At 44.2% G+C, this 20,860-nt stretch overlaps 4 long non-coding RNA genes across 10 annotated transcripts in view; 3 read left to right on the plus strand and 1 right to left on the minus strand.

Moving 5' to 3' along the window:
• Positions 1 to 79: 79 nt before the first annotated feature.
• On the minus strand, positions 80 to 3,678 carry LOC310759511. 2 transcript variants are annotated; one of them, XR_014546359.1, is made up of 4 exons: positions 3,617 to 3,678; positions 472 to 2,954; positions 276 to 348; positions 108 to 178 (listed from the first exon to the last, which is right to left on the minus strand). It is a non-coding gene; the product is annotated as an uncharacterized lncRNA (long non-coding RNA). The 2 variants fall into 2 exon arrangements; XR_014546358.1 differs by lacking the exon at positions 276 to 348 and having other exon boundaries at positions 80 to 178; positions 3,617 to 3,631.
• LOC310759556 lies at positions 3,257 to 4,299 on the plus strand. Its single transcript, XR_014546409.1, has 2 exons — positions 3,257 to 3,437; positions 3,626 to 4,299. It is a non-coding gene; the product is annotated as an uncharacterized lncRNA (long non-coding RNA).
• Positions 4,300 to 8,258: 3,959 nt separating this feature from the next.
• LOC310759510 overlaps positions 8,259 to 20,860 on the plus strand; it is a 121,061-nt gene continuing 108,459 nt past the window's right edge. For 2 of the 6 annotated variants that reach the window (XR_014546352.1, XR_014546354.1), the window contains exons 1-4: positions 8,259 to 8,609; positions 8,660 to 11,860; positions 11,891 to 13,036; positions 13,571 to 13,878. This is a non-coding gene — a long non-coding RNA (uncharacterized lncRNA). Of the gene's footprint in view, positions 8,610 to 8,659; positions 11,861 to 11,890; positions 13,037 to 13,570; positions 15,122 to 15,650; positions 19,177 to 20,860 lie in introns of those variants that run through there. The other 4 variants (XR_014546353.1, XR_014546355.1, XR_014546357.1 and 1 more) reach the window with 4 other exon arrangements.
• LOC310759513 lies at positions 13,141 to 13,470 on the plus strand. The gene is made up of 2 exons (XR_014546361.1): positions 13,141 to 13,223; positions 13,347 to 13,470. It is a non-coding gene; the product is annotated as an uncharacterized lncRNA (long non-coding RNA).

The following is a 20,860-nucleotide window of genomic DNA, read 5'->3' on the forward strand; positions in this document are numbered from 1 at the left end:
CCACTCCTCTGTTGGTATGAATCCACAATCCTATACCCACTTATTTGGGAGTAACCCTCATTGAAGTCAACAGGGCTTACTTCTGAGTAGACATGCATAGGATTGTGCTGTAAATATGCCACACTTTCATGTTTCCTTTGTTCTTTCTTCCTCCTGCCATCTTCTTCCATATCAGCCACTAAGGGGGCGGAAAGCACATACCATGCACAAATCTTTTTTGAAAAAAATCTGAAATTACTGAGTAAAACACAGTATGAAAGTTAAGAATGACATACCAATAGATCCATTTCCAGAGAAAACAGGGCAGTTTTCATTTCACTCATTAAGCATGTGAGCACACAAACTTTCCTGTAGGAAACCAAATTCGAGCTAACGGTAAGTACAGTCTCAAGATGCAGAGAAAATATACAGTAGAACTGTTTGGGGGACTTTCTTATATACCCTGAAGATCTCCTTGGAAATGGACATTACCTTCATGTTTTCCTTGGTCTTTCTTCCTCCAGTCTCCCCCTGCTCTTCCTCGAGGTCTTCGATGATCAGATCATCTGAAAGGAAAAGAAGAGAAGGCTGGCAGTTAGAGAGACTTTCTTATATACACTGAACACATACATAGAAATAGACATTACCTTCTGGATTGCTTTCTTTCTCTTTCGCCTGAGGCGGTAGAGAAGTACGTGGAGCCTACAGGGAAACAAAGAGCCACATGGGATATGATTATCTAAACCTCAAAATAGGCCTCAGACAGAGACCTTTCCCAAGAAATCTTAGGGACTGGAAGCAGCATCTATTCGCTGATAGGTTTTACCTTAGTAGTCTTTTCAAACAGGGGTCCGCAGGGGGAGGCAGAGGGGCAGGCGGGGGGCGAGGGGGAGGACTCTGGGACAGGGCACACTTTATTTTTTCTCGCCATCCTTGAAATCGCTCTTCGCAGTCTTCCAAGCCTAAAAAGGAAAGAGAAATGGGCCTTACAGTTAGTACTCTCTCATGCCTCTAAGCTCAAGAGGAATTCACTACCCTCACAGAATGCAGATGCTGAGAGAAATCCTATTTACATGTCTATCTTTTTCCTGGAACAAACACGAAATGATCCAACCATAGGAGTTCACCAGGCCTTTTTGCACTCTGGTGACCAGTGAGCCAGCAGAGGGAGGTGTCACAATGGCTTCTGTACATCTGGGGCTGTCCCTTGAAAATAGGGACACTTGGCAGGTGTCCTGAGGTGCCCAGATGGGAGACCACCAGGGAACCCATGATATGGTGCTTAGAATTATACAGGCAAAAGTATTACTTCAATAAATGCATCTCTAGACACACTGTCCTTTTGGTCTTTTCTCATGCAAGAATATTTCCCTAAGTCAGAAAGAGGCCTCCTGCTCATGAAAGTGCACCTTCGGGCCTGAGCCTCCTAAATAGCTCTACTTGGGAGTAAATTTTTCTGACCCCAGTGGAAATTGGGTCCTAGTGAGCATGCTTGGGATTGTGGTATGAGGAACAGGACACTGCTGTCAAGAAAGGGGAGAGCTAGCTTGACTCAAGTTTGCCACGTGTTGGGGGGCTCAAAAAAACAATCCCATGTTTGGATGGGTGGTACATCTAGAAAGATTTTTAAAATGTGTGTGGCACGGTGAGGTAGAAGAAGGGTTGTGTCATTCACACATCATTAAAAATGCCACACACATGATCCAGTAGACACCTCTGGAAGTTGTGCAGCAATGGCCGCCACATCTTGCTGGGCTACACAACTCTCAGCAGTCCCCACCATCATGGCCAACCGTCAGGGATGATGGGAGTTGTCCTCCACTAACATCTGGAGGGCATCCCATTGGTTACCCCCCAAGTATAAGGGTGTTCAAACCTTAATGTGTTAATTGTTTAAAAATCATAGCCTCCAACATTTATCTGATGACAATAGGGACGTCCCATTCCATAATGATAATTTTACTCTCTATACCCCACACATCTTACTGGGTTGCCCCAGCCACTCTAGACAGCTTCCACCATATATATAAAGGTTTTAGTATGAGAGGAACAAAGTATAATACAGTGATACGTGTGTATGAGTGTACGTATGTGTTTTCTTTAAAGAGAGAGTGGTGGGATGGAAAAAGGGAGGGGGGAGAGAAAAAGAGAGAAGGAAGAGGAGAGATGGGAAGAAGAAAAATGGGGTGGGGAGGGAGAGGGAACTGTAGCAGTGGTATGGGGGAAAGTTTTGTTTTTTAAAAGAGGGGGTAGGAGGGGGAGAAAGGGCTCCCCCCGCAAAAACAGACTGAGAAACAGGCTAAAAAGGGGGTCCGATTTTAAAAAACAAAAAGGATAGAAAATGAGGATGAAAATTAAAAAGTGAGGCGAAAGGAAAAAATAAGGGAAAAGTAAATTAGAAGGAGTTGTGTGTCTGGGGTGGAGTGGCCTGTGCTGGTTCAGGGCTCTCTTCTGGGCACTGCCATTTTAATTTTTGAAAGAAAGGTTTGAGGTAGAAATAAAGATAAGATTTATTGTATAATTTTTTATTATTGTTATTATTTATTTAAAAAGGGAGTTAAGGAAAATATATATTGAGAAGAAGGAAATAAAATAAAAATAAAACAAAAGATATTGGAAAGGAAAGAGGACAACAACAACAAAAGTGCCCCTCCCCCTTTTGGAGGGGTGGAAAATGTGTTTTAAGTAATATATGGATGTATTTTTAAAATGGTAGTAATAGTAATTTAGTAAAAGAGCTGGAGACTTAGGGAAGGGGGGGAAGGGTTGATTTTTTTAAAGGGGGTTAAAATATATGAAAGGGGGGAAGTTTATGTACTAAATAATAGAAGATGAAGATGATAATAGTAATATAAAAATATTTTTAAAATAATAATATTTTTTGGAAAAAAATATAGTTTAAAAAGGGGGGGGAGGAAAAATAAATAAATAAACTCTATAGAAAAAAGCGAGGTCTTTTTCCAGCGGGCCTCCCTCTAGGCTCCGGGGGAGGGGGGCTCGGGTTGGGCCTGGGCTCAGCCGCGTGTTTCCTCGCGGCCTCCGTCTGCCTCTCCTCCTTTCCCTTAGTGGTGGCAGCGTAATGGTGGCGGCAGTGAGATTGGCGTTCTTCCCCCCCAAAAGGGCCTTCTCCTCTCCCTTCTTCCTCTGGAAGAGTGAGGTGGGTGGTCAGGCCTCCAGGCCTCAGAGCTCCGCTCGGCCGTTGGCCGGATGCCCTCAGCTCCGGCCTGGTGGGGTCGCTGTGGGGGGGGGTCTGGCGGTTCCCTGGTTGATACACCGGGTGCCCCCAGCCCCCCCACAGCGGTCCCGGCAGCTTGGAAGCCGGTCAGGCAGCACAAGCAATACTGGCCACCCCCAGGAGCTCTGCGACGCCCTGGTGTGCGCCATGTTGCTTTGCCCACCATATATATAAAGGTAACAAGGTCTTTTTCCAGCGGGCCTCCCTCTGGGCTCCAGGGGAGGCAGTGGCGTAGCGTGGGTTGTCAGCACCCGGGGCAAGGCAAGTAATTTGCGCCCCCTAACCCGTGGATTTGCGCCCCCTAACCCGTGGATTTGCGCCCCCTAACCCATGGATTTGCCCTAACCCCAGATGTTGCGCCTGGTGCGGCCTGCCCCCCCTGCACCCCCCACGCTACGCCACTGAGGGGAGGTGGGCTCGGGTTGGGCCTGCGCTTGAAGGAGGTGAGGACAGGTGACCCCACCTAGGCCCGAAGTCACCCCCCCTCAATAATCACCCCAGGCCTCAAAACTGTCCAAAATTCCTTTTGTCTTCTAAAAATCCACAGCTAAAGTTTTCCTCTGTTTTCTCACAAGACGCATAGGCAAACCGTTACTTTTATCAGTACAAGAGAGCTTCAGAAAGGCTAAGGAATAGACTCTGTCAGAGCAGGCCTGAGAACGGACTTTTATCTCATTCAGTTGCAACATCTTGGACATGCTGAACTGTTCTCATTCCCCTTTCCTGGGAAGGGCGCCAAGAGTCCACAATAGTCCCAAGAGAGCTTTCTGTACATGCCCAGGAACCTCAACATGGGGCAGGACTCCTGAGGGAGGAGAAAGGGGAGGGAACTAGAAGGGGAATATATACTCTGTGCACATGACTGTGAACTCGTGCATGTTTTTGTGAGTTATCACGCTTGCTCCTTCTACCAGTTCATGGATGGTAGAAATAAAGCTTTTTCTCCAAAACTATTCCTTGAGTGTCTGTTGACTCCCACTTCCCTTTCCCGGGCGCAATATTTTTCCCACCCGAGGGCAAAGCCTCATAAGGCTACAGGCTCAGCCACGTGTTTCCTCGCGGCCTCCTCCTGCCTCTCCTCCTTTCCCTTGGCATTGGCAGCGCAATGGCGGTGGCAGCAGGGCCAGGGCTTCTCTCCCCCTCCACGCTCGCTCCTGGGTCCCACCGGCCCCAGATGGCCGGGCGTCTGTCTCCTCCTTCTCCTATCCCTCTCGAAGAGCGAGGTGGGTTGTCCCAGGCCTTGGAGCTCCGCTCGGCCGTTGGCCGGATGCCCTCGGCTCCGGCCTGGTGGGGTCGCTGGGGGGGGGTGTCTGGCGGCTCCCCGGTTGATACATTGGGTGCCCCCAGCCCCCACGTGGCGGCGGCGGTCCCAGCAGCTTGGAAGCCGGTCACGCAGCACAAGCAATACTGGCCACCCTCAGGAGCTCTGCGATGCCCTGGTGTGCGCCATGTTGCTTCACCCACCATATATATATAAAGGAAACAAAAAATGAAACATTAAAAAAAAACCATCCCTGTACAGGATTGCCTTCAGATGGCTCGGGGGTCAGATAACTCCATACCCTCTTACATTTCTTCAGTGAAACTAGGGACACCATAGGGAATGGTGGGACTTTGAAGGATCAAATCAGAAACCAGGACGTCTTCTCTCAATCAGGGACATCCCTGGAAAATCGGGACACTTGGAGGGTTTGAACAATGTGTATTGTTTCAACTCTGTGTGAACCACCCAGAGAGGCTTTCACCCCTATCGTGTTTATCAATTAATAATAGCTGCAGAAAGGATTCAATGACTTAAGAGAGGGGGGCCTCCCTTTTGGTGAAATGTCCTTTGGGCCTACTCCAACATAAGCCTTGCTTTCTTCTTAAGCCATAAGTGGTAGCAGAAACTGCACAGAACAGCTGATGACTGTTGGGCGCAAGAGATCTGGCATTCCAGGTTGCCATCACCACCCATTTCTGCAGGTGAGGGTAAATGAAAGGCAAAATACTACAAAGAGCGCCCACAGCTCCAATGTTTTTGGAGCTGGTCCTTCGTTGCCCAGATTTCTCTTCACTATTCCCTACCTTGGACCCCTGACCATTGGGTCCAGTCACGGACGACACTGCGGTTGTGGCACTGATCTCGCTTTATTGGCCGAGGGAGCCGGCGTACAGCTTCCGGGTCATGTGGCCAGCATGACTAAGCCGCTTCTGGCGAACCAGAGCAGCGCACAGAAACGCCGTTTACATTCCTGCCAGACCTATTGATCTACTTGCACTTTGACATGCTTTCAAACTGTTAGGTTGGCAGGAGCAGGGACCGAGCAACGGGAGCTCACCCTGTCGCGGGGATTTGAACCGCCCACTTTCTGATCGGTAAGCCCTAGGCTCTGTGGTTTAACCGCTACCTTGGTTGTTGTTGTTGTTGTTTAGTCGTTTAGTCGTGTCCGACTCTTCGTGACCCCATGGACCAGAGCATGCCAGGCACTTCTGTCTTCCACTGCCTCCCGCAGTCTGGTCAGACTCATGTTTGTAGCTTCAAAGACACTATCCAACCATCTTGTCCTCTGTCGTCCCCTTCTCCTTGTGCCCTCCATCTTTCCCAACATCAGGGTCTTTTCCAGGGAGTCTTCTCTTCTCCTGAGGTGGCCAAAGTATTGGAGCCTCAGCTTCACGATCTGTCCTTCCAGTGAGCACTCAGGGCTGATTTCCTTAAGAATGGATAGGTTTGATCTTCTTGCAGTCCATGGGACTCTCAAGAGTCTCCTCCAGCACCATAATTCAAAAGCATCAATTCTTCGACAATCAGCCTTCTTTATGGTCCAGCTCTCACTTCCATACATCACTACTGGGAAAACCATAGCTTTTACTATACAGACCTTTGTTGGCAAGGTGATGTCTCTACTTTTTAAGATGCTGTCTAGGTTGGTCATTGCTTTCCTCCCAAGAAGCAGGCGTCTCTTAATTTCGTGGCTGCTGTCACCATCTGCAGTGATCATGGAGCCCAAGAAAGTAAAATCTCTCACTGCCTCCATTTCTTCTCCTTCTATTTGCCAGGAGGTGATGGGACCAGTGGCCATGATCTTCGTTTTTTTGATGTTGAGCTTCAGACCATATTTTGCACTCTCCTCTTTTACCCTCAATAAAAGGTTCTTTAATTCCTCCTCACTTTCTGCCATCAAGGTTGTGTCATCTGCATATCTGAGGTTGTTGATATTTCTTCCAGCAGTCTTAATTCCGGCTAGGGATTCATGCAGCCCAGCCTTTCGCATGATGAATTCTGCATATAAGTTAAATAACCAGGGAGACAATATACAGCCTTGTCGTACTCCTTTCCCAATTTTGAACCAATCAGTTGTTCCATATCCAGTTCTAACTGTAGCTTCTTGTCCCACATAGAGATTTCTCAGGAGACAAATGAGGTGATCAGGCACTCCCATTTCTTTAAGAACTTGCCATAGTTTGCTGTGGTCGACACAGTCAAAGGCTTTTGCATAGTCAATGAAGCAGAAGTAGATGGAACTCTCTGGCTTTCTCCATAATCCAGCGCATGTTTGCAATTTGGTCTCTGGTTCCTCTGCCTCTTCTAAATCCAGCTTGCACTTCTGGGAGTTCTCGGTCCACATACTGCTCGAGCCTTCCTTGTAGAATTTTAAGCATAACCTTGCTAGCGTGTGAAATGAGTGCAATTGTGCGGTAGTTGGAGTATTCTTTAGCACTGCCCTTCTTTGGGATTGGGATGTAGACTGATCTTCTCCAATCCTCTGGCCACTGCTGAGTTTTCCAAACTTGCTGGCATATTGAGTGTAGCACCTTAACAGCATCATCTTTTAAAATTTTAAATAGTTCAACTGGAATACCATCACTTCCACTGGCCTTGTTATTAGCAGTGCTTTCTAAGGCCCATTTGACTTCACTCTCCAGGATGTCTGGCTCAAGGTCAGCAACCCCACTACCTGGGGTGTACGAGGCATCCATTTCGTTCTGGTATAATTCCTCTGTGTATTCTTGCCACCTCTTCTTGATGTCTTCTGCTTCTGTTAGGTCCTTACCACTTTTGTCCTTTATTATGGCAATCTTTGAACGAAATGTTCCTTTCATATCTCCAATTTTCTTGAAATCTCCAATTTTCTTGAACCTACCTTGGTAAGTACTGCTAAATGCCTCGTTATTTGCAAGGACTGTGGCAAAATAGGTCAGGAGGTCTTTTCCGCCTTTTTAAAGCTCAGTGAGGTCTGCCTCACACAAGCAAAAGGACAGAGGCAGGAAAATGCCCAGGTGGCAGCCTTCTTTGAGTCACACTTGTTCACGATTGCAATTTGGCGACACCAAAAAGGAAACCCACCAGGGCATAATAAATGCAAGTTGCATGGCCCCCCAACCAGGCATGGTTCCAGGTAGAAGCAATAGTCAGGGGATACATGCTGATGGCCATTCCAAGATACAGCCAGATTAATCGTCAGGAGCTCAGGTGACCTGAGATGGGAGGAGCGCTTCACAGTTACTGCCAGGACAGCTGAATTCCCCAGAACTGTCAGGATGCCTGAAAGGAGGAGGAGGAGGAGGAGGAGGAGGAGGAGGAGGAGGAAAGCAGTGTGGTTTTCAGGCATTCATAATCAGTCAGCAAACCAGCGCGGTTCATCACCCTGCAAGATGCAAACATCATGACCCACAGCCAGTGAATACTCTATAACTCAAGGTTTAGAAGCCATAGCAGTCTTCTTTTTTTAACGAGAAGTAGGTAGTTTATTCACAGGCCTTTCTCCACAATAGGTAATGTGTTACCCAAAGTAACATGAAACAGCTTGTGAATTTATATCAGTGGATTTGTGACTGAAGGACAGGTAAGGGTCAGAACAAAAGTGGATTCTGTTTCAGCCACAAATCAGTCACCTTCTAGCATCTAGTCTTGATACCTGTGGTATGCTTTCTTCAATACTGTAGAGTTATTTTCTTGACATTGTAAAAGGTGAATTAAAAGGTGCATCCAAAAGAAAATGTTGGTGGGGTCGCCTGACATTCCCAAGAATAGCAATCCCTAGAGTAGTAAGAAGTGGATACCCTTGTTGGTGCAAACTCTGTGCTCAATAGCAGATTCTCAGAGAAGACAAAATGGGTGGAAGTGATCGTGAATATAGTTCCGGACACTCCCAAGCTTATGATTCCGTGGGTCTCAACGTTCAAGCTCTCTCCCTCCACCACCCCCAAACCTTGATAGCCATGGCTCAAGGTTTCATGGCCTCAGTAAAAACTATTAAGTAGCATCTGCACTCACCTGGTCAAATGCTTGATTTAGGCTGTAAACCAACACACCATTGCCTGAAAGTAAGTCACAATGAAGTCATCTAGCCTTACATTTCAGTAGATGTCTATAGGCTTGCACTGCCAGTTTGTTGTCAGCTCTGGACACAAAGTTGTCCTGAGCACCTTGAAAGAAGGATTTAAAAAAAGGGTGGTGTCCAGAGAAGTAGTTCCACTAGCACTAGAACTTCTGTTTGTGTACAGAACAACCCTTTCTGCTTCTCTCCTTGTGCCTGCTCCACAGATCTGCTCCGGAGGGTGAACAACAGAAAATAAGACAGAACCCTTTCTCTACCATTTACATGTGAAGAGAACATCTTGTTAAGGGCCACCCCAATCTCTCCCAAGTGGTGTGAGGTTCCAGGAGTCTCTGCCCTTATCCAGGGTTCATGTTTCCATTGGAAAAGTGAGGCGCAGTGGAGTCTTTAAGATAATATGCTTTTACTTACACATATATTCACCTTAACCTTGATGAAGGGAGTGCAGAGGGTGAATGTATTTTTTGCCAACCTTTCAGGGCAAAGTCTTCCCATTACAGCTTTCAAAAACTAGCTTATGACCACAATATCTAGTGATGGCTTTGATAGCTTAGGGGACCAACTGCAACCGCTGCAGATAAAAGTTTTCATATGACAGTTTCAGTCTCTGCACTCATTTCACAAGTCTGTGCCAACTCATCCAACAGAGATTCAGACACCATTAGGAGAATGTGTGAGGGGATCCATGTAGGATAGTGGCCACTTTGCTCCTCTTCCCTCTGCTGCTGCACTAGTGGAGATAAACCATGGTTTGGCTTAATGTTACACCTGAATTGGCCTTGTAGTTTTTTCACTGCAAACAAACTGCAAGCTGTAACACAGCTCTCCAACTTCCATTCTTGCCAGCTCATTTATTGTGAGCTGCGTCTTCTTGCCAGGGTTAGGAATGCTGATCCATCACCATCCTTCCTTTTCCCTCCGTTTCTTTCCCCCCCAAAGAACTAGCTTTAATATCAAAAGCATTGCAGGTGAGTTCAGGTGAGACTTTGCAAGTACACCATCTTCATTCCCCCCGCCCCACTCAATTTTTTATTATTAATGTTGCAATACATATATGAAATCTTTACATATTGATACATATACATTATATTCGTAAATTCACATTTTCACATTTCATTATGTACCAACATTTATCCATTTCTTATTTCTTACTCTGTGTCTTCCCTCCACCTGTACATGACTTCCTTGTTATTATTTTGTAGCTTTATTATTGAGATTGTGATTTTGTGTCTTAATAATTAAACATTCAATCTTATTATCTGCTTAGCTTAGCTTAGCTTAACTTAACTTTGTGAAATCAGTCTATACATATCAATAAATTCTTGTTGGAGCATCTTTTGGTCATGTATTCTTTTACACATTTCCATTCCTGTTTGAGATTTTGATTAGATTGCATTCTAATTGTTGCTGTCATTTTTGCTAATTCAATCATTTCAAAAAAATTATTTTGCCAATCTTTCAATGTAGGTACTTGTTCTGATTTCCAATTTTTTGCAATCAATAATCTTGCGGCAACTGTTGCAAATAAAAAGATTCTTTTCGTGTCTTTTGGGGTGTCATTTGTTATAATTCCTAAAAGGAATGTTTCCAGCTTCTTACCAATTGTTGTTTAAAACATTTTTTTCAGTTCCTCATGTATATTTCCCCAAAATTTCTTAATTTTATCACATCCCCACCATACATGATATAAGGATCCCTCTGATACCTTACATCTCCAACACAGATTTGATGTTAGTGTATAAATTTTTGCCAGTTTTACAGGGGTTAAGTACCACCTGTAAAACATTTTCATAATGTTTTCTTTGATAGTAATGCATGCGGTGAAATTAATATCTGATTTCCGAAGTTTTCCCCAATGATCTAATGAAATCGTGTATCCAAAATCCTGTCCCCCTTGATCATTACTTCTTTTATTCGTTCGTCTTTGAGTTCCCATTCAAGTAATAGATTATACATTTTTGATAGATTTTTTTGGGGGGTTGTTCAAAAGTTCTATCTGGAATTTGGATTCTTCTTTTTGGAAAGCTATTTTATTTTCAGAGTTAAATTTGTCATATAATTGATGCTATTGTAGCCAGGTGGTACAAAACTGTTTACTATTATCATCTCCATGTTCTATTATTTAATACATAAGCTCCCCCCCTTTCATATATTTTAACCCCCTTTTAAAAAAATCAACCCTTCCCCCCTTCTCTAAGTCTTCAGCCATTTACTTAATTATTATTACTACCATTTTTAATTAATATTAATATTACTACCATTTTTAAAATACATCCATATATTACTTAAAACACACTTTCCACCCCACCAAAAAAGGAAAAATATCGGCAATTAAAATGAATGTGTTGCCAAAAATGCTATTTCTTTTTCAATCAATACCAGTCATCCTGAAAGATGAATGTTTTAAAAAATGGCAGAAAGAGATTTCAAAATTTATCTGGGGGGAAGGGGGGGGGGCAAAAGGCCAAGGATAAAATATAAAATACTTACAGATGTAAAAGACAGAGGTGATTGAAGGGAAAGTAAAATTACTGAAGGCCGCATACAGCATACTATTAGAATGGGAGACGAAAGATGAAGAGGTAAAATCAGTTATGATTAAATGGGCACAAGATGTAGGTCACAATATTATGATGGAAGATTGGGAAAAATTATGGAAAACTGATTTAAAATTTACAGATTGTTCCCTCTTGAAGGAAAATTATATGAAGATGATGTACAGATGGTACATGACACCAGTGAAGTTAGGGAAAATGTATAAAACTAGTTCAAATATATGTTGGAAGTGTAAAGAAAAGGAGGGGACATTTTATCATATGCAGTGGGATTGTAATGTAATTTAAAAATTTTGGGAAATGATATACAACGAATTAAAGAAAATGTTTCATCTAACATTTGTTAAAAAACCTGAAGCATTTTTGTTAGGGATTGTAGAGAAAGACCTGCCAAAAAAGCTGAAAAACATCTTCATGTATGCGACAACGGCTGCGAGAGTTTTGGTAGCACAAGGATGGAAGACTGAAGAAACCCCAACTAAAGAATCATGGCAAGAAAAATTGATGGTCTATGCAGAACTGGCAAAACTGACATATAAGCTACGGGACAAGGATAACTGTGACTTTAAGGGTGAATGGGAACCCTTTACAAAGTATCTGAAGCCGCCACAAAGCGAACTGGACTCCTTGGCAGGTTTTGAATAAACATTCACAAACTTTTTATTGATAATAATCAGCTAAATAGTTTGAGGACCTATACAACTTTGTAACATGCAGAAAACAGCATTTTTAGAGAAATCTAAGACTGGAACTGAGGGAAGTCGGGGTGGGTGGGGTGGGGGTTGTGTGGGAGGGGGGAGAGAGGAAAAATGGGGAGGGGAAACAAGGATGATATGTTTTTGGATAATATGTTTTGTTATAATTTTGAATAAAAAAATTCAAAAGGGGGGGGGACACTTTCTTTTGTTGTTGTTGTTGTTGTTGTCCTCTTTCCTTTCCAATATATTTTATCTTCTTCTACCTCACCGTGCCACACACATTTTAAAAATCTTTCTAGATGTACCACCCACCCAAGCATGGGATTATTCTTTGAGCCCCCCCAACACGGGGCAAACTTGAGTCAAGCTAGCTCTCCCCTTTCTTGACAGCAGTGTCCTGTTCCTCAGACCACAATCCCAAGCATGCTCACTAGGAACCAACTTCCACTGGGGCAGAAAAATTTACTCCCAAGTAGAGCTATTTAGGAGGCTCAGGCCCGAAGGTGCACTTTCATGAGCAGGAGGCCTCTTTCTGACTTAGGGAAATATTCTTGCATGAGAAAAGACCAAAAGGACAGTGTGTCTAGAGATGTATTTATTTGAGTAATACTTTTGCCTGTATAATTCTAAGCACCATATCATGGGTTCCCTGGTGGTCTCCCATCTGGGCACCTCAGGACACCTGCCAAGTGTCCCTATTTCCAAGGGACAGCCCCAGATTTACAGAAGCCATTGTGACACCTCCCTCTGCTGGCTCACTGGTCACCAGAGTGCAAAAAGGCCTGGTGAACTCCTATGGTTGGATCATTTCGTGTTTGTTCCAGGAAAAAGATAGACATGTAAATAGGATTTCTCTCAGCATCTGCATTCTGTGAGGATAGTGAATTCCTCTTGAGCTTAGAGGCATGAGAGAGTACTAACTGTAAGGCCCATTTCTCTTTCCTTTTTAGGCTTGGAAGACTGCGAAGAGCGATTTCGCGGATGGCGAAAAAAATAAAGTGTGCCCTCTCCCCGAGTCCTCCCCCCACCCCCCTCTGCAGGTCCCTTTTCGAAAGGACTTCGAAGGTAAAACCTTTCAGCCTATAGAAGTTGATTCCAGTCCCTGAGATTTCTTAGGAAAGGTCTCTGTCTGAGGCCTATTTTGAGCTTTAGATAAATAATCATATCCCACGTGGCTCTTTGTTTCCCTGTAGGCTCCACGTACTTCTTTACCGCCTCAGGCGAAAGAGAAAGAAAGTCATCCAGAAGGTAATGTCTATTTCTATGTATGTGTTCAGAAAGTCTCTATCTCTGTGTCTCTGTGTGTGAGAGAAGCCTCTCTAACTGCCAGCCTTCTCTTCTTTTCCTTTCAGAAGAGCTCATCGTGGAAGATATTGAAGAACTGAAGGAAGAGGAGTAAGAGACCGGAGGAAGAAAGACCAAGGAAAACATGAAGGTAATGTCCATTTCCAAGGAGATCTTCAGGGTATATAAGAAAGTCCCCCAAACAGTTCTACTGTATATTTTCTCTGCATCTTGAGATTGTACTTACCGTTAGCTCGAATTTGGTTTCCTACAGGAAAGTTTGTGTGCTCACATGCTTAATGAGTGAAGTGAAAATTGCCCTGTTTTCTCTGGAAATGGATCTATTGGTATGTCATTCTTAACTTTCATACTGTGTTTGACCCAGTAATTTCAGATTTTTTTCAAAAAAGATTTGTGCACGGTATGTGCTTTCCGCCCCCTTAGTGGCTGATCTGGAAGATGATGGCAGGAGGAAGAAAGAACAAAGGAAACATGAAGGTAATGTCTATTTCCAAGGATATGTTTAGGGTATATAAGAAAGTCCCTAAAAGAGTTATGATCCCAACCTTCTCTTCTTTTCCATTTAGATGACATAATCCTTGAAGACCTGGGCAGGACAGCTTTGATACTGACACAACGAGCCACAGAACCTGAACACGGAGTTTGCCATCGCTCTGTACCAACGCTGGGCAGAGCTCCACCATGGAACGAACCTCGCCATTTCCCCAGTGAGCGTGTCTCTTTCTCTGGGGCGCAAGGGAGCACATTGGCCCAACTGCAGCCTGCTCTGGGATACAGCACTCATGGTAAGGCAGCCTTCTGAAAAACAGCTTTTTGGTGAGCAGTGCAGGCTGTCGTCAGCTTCGCCTGACAGCTTGGACTGTCCTGGTAGGCAGAGCATATAAAAACAAAAGCAAGTCACACAAGGGGACTTACTTCTGAGTTAACCCCCTTTCATGCCATGCTCTTCACTTCAATGGGCTCTACATGCACATCCTACACCTTTCAAGTAGATTCTTTCCCCCAAAGAATTCTGGGCACGGTAGTTGACTCCTCACAGAGTTGCCAGTCCCAGCAACACTTCAGGAACTGCAGTGCCCAGAATTCTTTAAGGAAAGAATGTGCCTCAGGGGTTGGACTAGATGGCCCTTAGGTCCCTTCTAACTCTACAATTCTATGATTCTGTGAATGCATATGGAACCATGTATTGGTGTGTGCTGAAAGCTATCCACACCTTGGTTCTGTTGAAATTAGTTAGTCACAGCTAGCTAAGTCCCATTGATTTATGAAAGTGTGGCTTATTTACAGGACAATCCTATGCATGTCTACTCAGAAGTAAGCCCTGTTGACTTCAATGAGGGTTACTCCCAAATAATTGGGTATAGGATTGTGGATTCATATCAACAAAGGAGCGGCTTTTGATTTAACTGTCTCACCTGCTATGGACTATTTAATGCAAAAAAGTGACATGTCTACTCAGAACTAAGTCCTTGTGAATTCCATGGGGCTTACTCCCAAGTAAATGGACAGAGAAGTAATTAAGACCCTTCAGCATATATGTTGATTTCAGAATAACATTAGTCCCTAAGGTCTCTCTGTAACTGTCTGAGGCCTATTTTGAGGTTTAGATACATAAACATATCCCGTGTGGCTCTTCGTTTCCCTGCGGGCTATGCAGACCTCCTCCCTTCCTCACATGGAGGAAGATGACCCAGGGCAAAATGAAGGTAATGTCTTTTTCCATGTATATGTTGTTGTTGTTTAGTTGTTTAGTCGTGTCCAACTCTTCATGACCCCATGGACCAGAGCACGCCAGGCACTCCTGTCTTCCACTGCCTCCTGCAGTTTGGTCAGACTCATGTTTGTAGCTTCGAGAACACTATCCAACCATCTCGTCCTCTGTCGTCCCCTTCTCCTTGTGTCCTCCATCTTTCCCAACATCAGGGTCTTTTCCAGGGAGTCTTCTCTTCTCATGAGGTGGCCAAAGTACTGGAGCCTCAGCTTCACAATCTGTCCTTCCAGTGAGCACTCAGGGCTGATTTCCTTAAGAATGGAGAGGTTTGATCTTCTTGCAGTCCATGGGACTCTCAAGAGTCTCCTCCAACACCATAATTCAAAAGCATAAATTCTTCGACGATCAGCCTTCTCTATGGACCAGCTCTCACTTCCATACAGCACTACTGGGAAAACCATAGCATTAACTATACGGACCTTTGTTGGCAAGGTGATGTCTCTGCTTTTTAAGATGCTGTCTAGGTTTGTCATTGCTTTTCTCCCAAGAAGCAGGTGTCTTTTAATTTTGTGACCGCTGTCATCATCTGCAGTGATCATGGAGCCCAAGAAAGTAAAATCTCTCACTGCCTCCATTTCTTCCCCTTCTATTTGCCAGGAGGTGATGGGACTAGTGGCCATGATCTTTGTTTTTTTGATGTTGAGCTTCAGACCATATTTTGCGCTCTCCTCTTTCACCCTCATTAAAAGGTTCTTTAATTCCTCCTCACTTTCTGCCATCAAGGTTCCATGTATATATTCAGTATATATAAGAAAGTCTCTCCAAGTGCCAGCTTTTTCTTTTCAGAAGATCTAATTATAGAAGACATTGAGGAAGAGCAAGAAGAGACTGTGCGGCACTGAAGCAGCTCCTAGAGGGGATGATCAGCAAGACCAGGACCAAGTCTCAGATGTGTGCAATTCACCACTCTTTAAATACATGGACAAGGATTATGCCAAGCTTGGCCACTCATTGGCTGTCCCAGGAGAAGGCATGAAGAAGAAAGGCCCAGTTACTCCACAGGGCGAAGCAGGTGAAGCAGGTGGAGGAGCTTCCCGTGGCAATGAGGAAGATGATGACTATGCAAGTGGACTGTTGTAACTCCAGCACAACTCAACTCTTAAAAAGCAACCTAGCTGTTTCTGGCCAATGAGCAATTCTGGAAGCTCCCGAATAATTACCACCAGTTCATTGCAATCGGGAAATTGGAAATAGAACAATTTGTCTGCATCTGGGAAACTTGTACAGAAAGCATGGCTGGAAAAATCTTTTTTAATAATTCCAGTGGCACCTTTAAGATCAACTAAATATAAGCTTTCAAGGTATGAGCTTTTGTGTGTAATACACACTTCATCAGATACTCTGAAGCAGAGGTCGGTTCAACCTTATAACTGTTGATGACTGTTATGGCAGTTGGTTCCACAGGGAAGGGCAAGGGATTTTTAAAGGGATAGATGACCAAAATTAGCTTTAGTATGTATAATGGGACATGAATCCAATATCTCTATTCAGACCAGGTCTCTCCATAGTTTTTAGTTTGGTAATGAGCTGTAATTCAGCAACTTCTCTTTCAAGTGTATTTTTAAAATTCTTTTGCAATAAGACAGCTACTTTAAGATCTTGTATAGAATGTCCTCGGAGACTGAAGTGTTCTCCTATTGGTTTCTCTGTTTTATGATTCCTGATGTCAGATTTATGTCCATTTATCCTTTGGCGTAAAGTTTGTCCTGTTTGTCCAATATAGAGAGCTGAAGGGCACTGTTGGCATTTGATAACTTATATAATGTTGGAAGATGAACAATTAAATAGGCCTGTTTAATGTTTGATGTTATTGGGCCAATAATGATGCTGTCCGGGTGTATGTGGCAGCAAAGTTGTCATCTAGATTTATTGCAGGCTCTTGTGGCAGTGTTCATGTTCAGTGGCGTAGGAAGAGGGGGGCGGGGGGAGCGGAGCGCCCTGGGTGCCATCTCTGAAGGGTTGATGAGGGCACGCCGTGGGGATGCCATTGTGCCCCTGCCCGCAGCCGTGGGCAAAGGATCCTCTGCACCGCAGCGCCTCTTGGTCTCTCTCTCTCTCGCATGCGCGTGTGCGAGCTACAAGCCTAGGGCACATTTCTCTCCCCCTCCCACCTATCAGGCTCTTCCTTCTTGCGCAAGCGCGAGGGATGGGGAGGAGGTGGGGGTGGCAACATTGCCGGCTCCCCCGCTCTGGATACTTGGGAGTTGAGGGGGGTTGGCATGCCATTGCCCCAGCACCCGAGTCCTGGCTGGAGCCTGGAGGAGCAGGCAGGAGGTGGGGAGAGGATGAGTTGCTCGGCTTTGCTGGCAAAGCCGTGCAGCTCCCTCCCCCCACCACCTCGCTTTCTTTTTGCTCGGCAAAACTTTGGTGTTCTCATTTTTCTTTCATTTTCTTTTTTGCAAAAGCGTGTGGGGCATCTGAAGACTGGAAGCACCTGTAAGAGGGTTCGGGCAGGCACAGTTTTTTGCCTGTTGTTTGGATAGGTCAAGCATCACCAGTTTTACATCTGTGAAATGAGCACTTTGTGGTGCCCATGACAATTTATTAGATATAGGTCTCCAGGTTCCAGAAAGCTGAGGACCATGGACTATGGTAACTTATAGGTTGAATTACTGCAACGGGGCTGCCTCTGAAGACTGGAAACTTCAGCTGGTGCAGAGTTCAGCAGCCAGGTTGCTCACCAGGGCAAGATGGTTTGATCATATTGTTAAGTTGTGGGTGAACATATCAGACAACACAGCGATTCCTCAAACAGTTCTTGTTTATTCACAGGCCAGAACAGAACTGAACTGAAGGGTTCAGCCAGCCTGCTTATATAGAGCTCCACTACAACGCAACAGTAACCACTTTCTGTAACTATCCAATCACTGAACGTCACTTTCAATCCCTTATTTGCATATGTGAAAACTATCTACAGTATCCCCCTGCTGGCCCAGGGTGAGAACTTCAGTACATAACACATATAATGCTGACCATATTGGCTACTACCAATTAGCTTCCAGACCCAATTCAAAGTGCTGGTTTTGACCTATAAAGCCAACATCAAAGTTAGACTGAGTATTTAGGCCTCAGGGGGCCTTGTGTGCTGTGAATATGTTTTCACATCCTTTACGTTCGGAACATGAATAGCTAATGGCTGACAACAGCAGCAGTGCCATGTATTTTTGTAATCTGAGTGAGCAGCTTGACTGCTCAAATATCTGGAGATTCATTTGTTTTTTAGGTAGCTGTGTTTTCAGATCAGCTGTGTATTTCAAAGAAGCTCAACAACTTCAATTTCCTAAAGAAAGCTCAACAACACAAACTCCACAACTTTGGTCTGCCCCAGGTGCTAGCAGGGATTGCTACGCTGCAGGAAAGTGATCAATACCCAAAACCTCTTGGAAACACAGGACATGAAACAATTAAAATGACAGGTATGGAAGAACATTCAAAAGGTCATCAAAACAGTCATTATATAAGCGTGTGTGTGTGTGTGTGTGTGTGTGTGTGTGTGTGTGTGTGTGAAGAGCTAGGCAGCAATAAATCAGAAGAAGAAGTAAGTTAACTCTGTATTAGGAGAAACAAAGTCTGCTCAGGAGTGTCACTGCAAAGACTTAAAACTGAGAACCATTTGGCCCACCGGGTGAATCCTTCAGTTAATTTGTTCATAGTCTTACAATGTAGATTCTCCATATTATGAGCCTGAAGAAAAAGAATAATAAAAGCCACACCCAGATATTGTCCCTGGGCTAATGCATGAAAAAGCCTTTCTCTCCACCTTCATTCCCATAAGCTCTACATATCACTTTAAAGCATATCTGTTTTTCACCTCTATCCCACCTGGTCATGAGAACAACTGAAGTTTAAGAATTGGTGCCTGAGCTTGCTTTTAAGGCCCTCCTCTTCCCTTCTTCCTTGTGTGTCATGTCTTTTTAGAGGGACTGTCCTCCTGCTGTTCTTTGTAAGCCAGTATGGGAGCTTTTTCAGCTAAAGAGTGAAGTACCAGTGGAGTGCTCTTCTACAATATTTGAACTAGAAAGATGGGTTGGGTGCATACCAGATTTTAAGAATTTGTTGTGCTCCATTTGGAAATCTTTTCATTGGACAGGATGCTTACCTTTTAGTCAACTGCAGCTTTAAACTGTAGCGTGTACCAGAAAGCCAAATTTATTTCCCCACTCCTCCTGATAAATAAGAATGCACCTCAGATAAGGAGTAGCAAGTGAATTGTTCAGCTAAATGAAAATTAACTTGTGAATTTCAATCCTTTCCCCATTATTTTGACCAGTTACAATAGCAGTCCAGCTGGCAGGAAACTGTAAAAACACACACACACACACACACACACAGAAAACACGACCTGCCATACAAACTGGCATATTTGTTGTATGAAGCAACGTGTACACAGGATCAGTGCTGAAAAGAGTGTGATTTTTAGCAGAGCAGCTAGATAACATGGGTTGCTTGGGGTTTCTGTTTGCAGAAAAAATTAGGCATGCCTTTCTTACGCCAAACAGCTTTTCTTCTCACAAAGAATGGCTGATGGAGGACGGAGCACACAAATTATAATGGTCCTGTAAAGAATTATTATCAAGAGTGATAAAAGAAATGCAGATGTTCTAGATCTGTCCTTGACTGCATCTGATGGTTAAATAAGTAGAAGGCAGCTTGCATAACCAACCTTTCTCCTCTCTGCAGAGGGTCCTCGGAATTGCAATGCAATGGGGAAATCATCTAAAATTGGGTGGAGGGATCTTGCATATGATCAATTTGACCCCATACCCCAAGACTGCAGCTCTATGCAACACAGCCCATGCCAACCTCTGGGGTTGGTGAGAAAGCAGGGCTTTTCTCTCCGGGAATTCACAGGACCTTAGTTCCGACACCTCTCAGGTGGGCGCCAGTGCCATTCTAAGAGAGGAATTCTGACACCTCTTTTTCTAGAAAAACAACACAGATTACATATCTGTCCCAACTTAAGGCTGCATATATCTCCCCCTTCACATGTTATCCTCACAAAAACCCTGTGAGGTAGTTTAGGCTAAAAGTCAGTGACTGGTAAAGGGTGACCCCGTGGGCTTCACTGCTGAGTGGGGACTTGAACCCTGGTCTCCCAAGTGGTATTCTGATACTCTAACCACTGTACAACACTGGCTTAGTTTCTCAAGGCGCTTTCCATTTGGGCAGCCATTAGATACCACCCTGCCTTGGGGGCTGAGCTTATGGCTGAGCTAGAGAAATTTATTTTGGTAATGTTTATGGAGAACCCTGCCATAGTTATTTCCAGACTGCAAAACAAATACAAATATTCAGATTCTCTGCCTGTTTATCAAATAGGTTTTACAGTGCTCCAGTTCACATCTCAGTCACAGCGAAAGCTTCTATATTTTGATCCATGCCATCAGGCTACTCCTTCAAGCAGTAGCCATTCCATCATGCTGGAGGGAGAGAAGGAACTGCAGAGCCCCTCTATTAACTAGGCTGACAGACCAGAGATTTTGCCTCATTCTCTTCTCAAACTGTTTCCATTCAGACTTCTTGTTTGAAGAACTAGTGGCTACGTTCGCATTTTTCCTCTTCCCTACTGTGGTGTTTGCCTCCTAGGTGGGTCATAAGGAAAGGGTTAAATGAGTGTGAAGTGATTGGCCAGTGGGAACCCAAGGGGATGAGTTAGAGTTAGAGTTGGAGTTGTGTGGAAGTCAGTTGGGAGTTGGAGAAGGAAGAGGGAGGATAAATCTGTGGGTTGGTCGAGTTTTGATGTGAGAGAAACTGATAGGAGGAGTTAGATAGACAGTGGGATAATCAGTTAGCAGTTATTAGGAAGTATAGGCCAGTATAGAAACTAAGGATAAGAAACTGACAAGAAAAATTAACTGAAACCATAAACTTGTTCATGCTTATAAAATAAACTTGATTATTTGTTTTAATGTTAATAAACTGTCTGGACTCAGTGTGTACCCGAGAGAAACGGGTTGGTGGCAGCGGGGAAGTGATCATAGTGGTGGCACAGGGAT

Source organism: Podarcis filfolensis (genome assembly GCF_964270895.1).
Source record: "Podarcis filfolensis genome assembly, chromosome: 3".
Classification (NCBI taxonomy): domain Eukaryota; kingdom Metazoa; phylum Chordata; class Lepidosauria; order Squamata; family Lacertidae; genus Podarcis; species Podarcis filfolensis.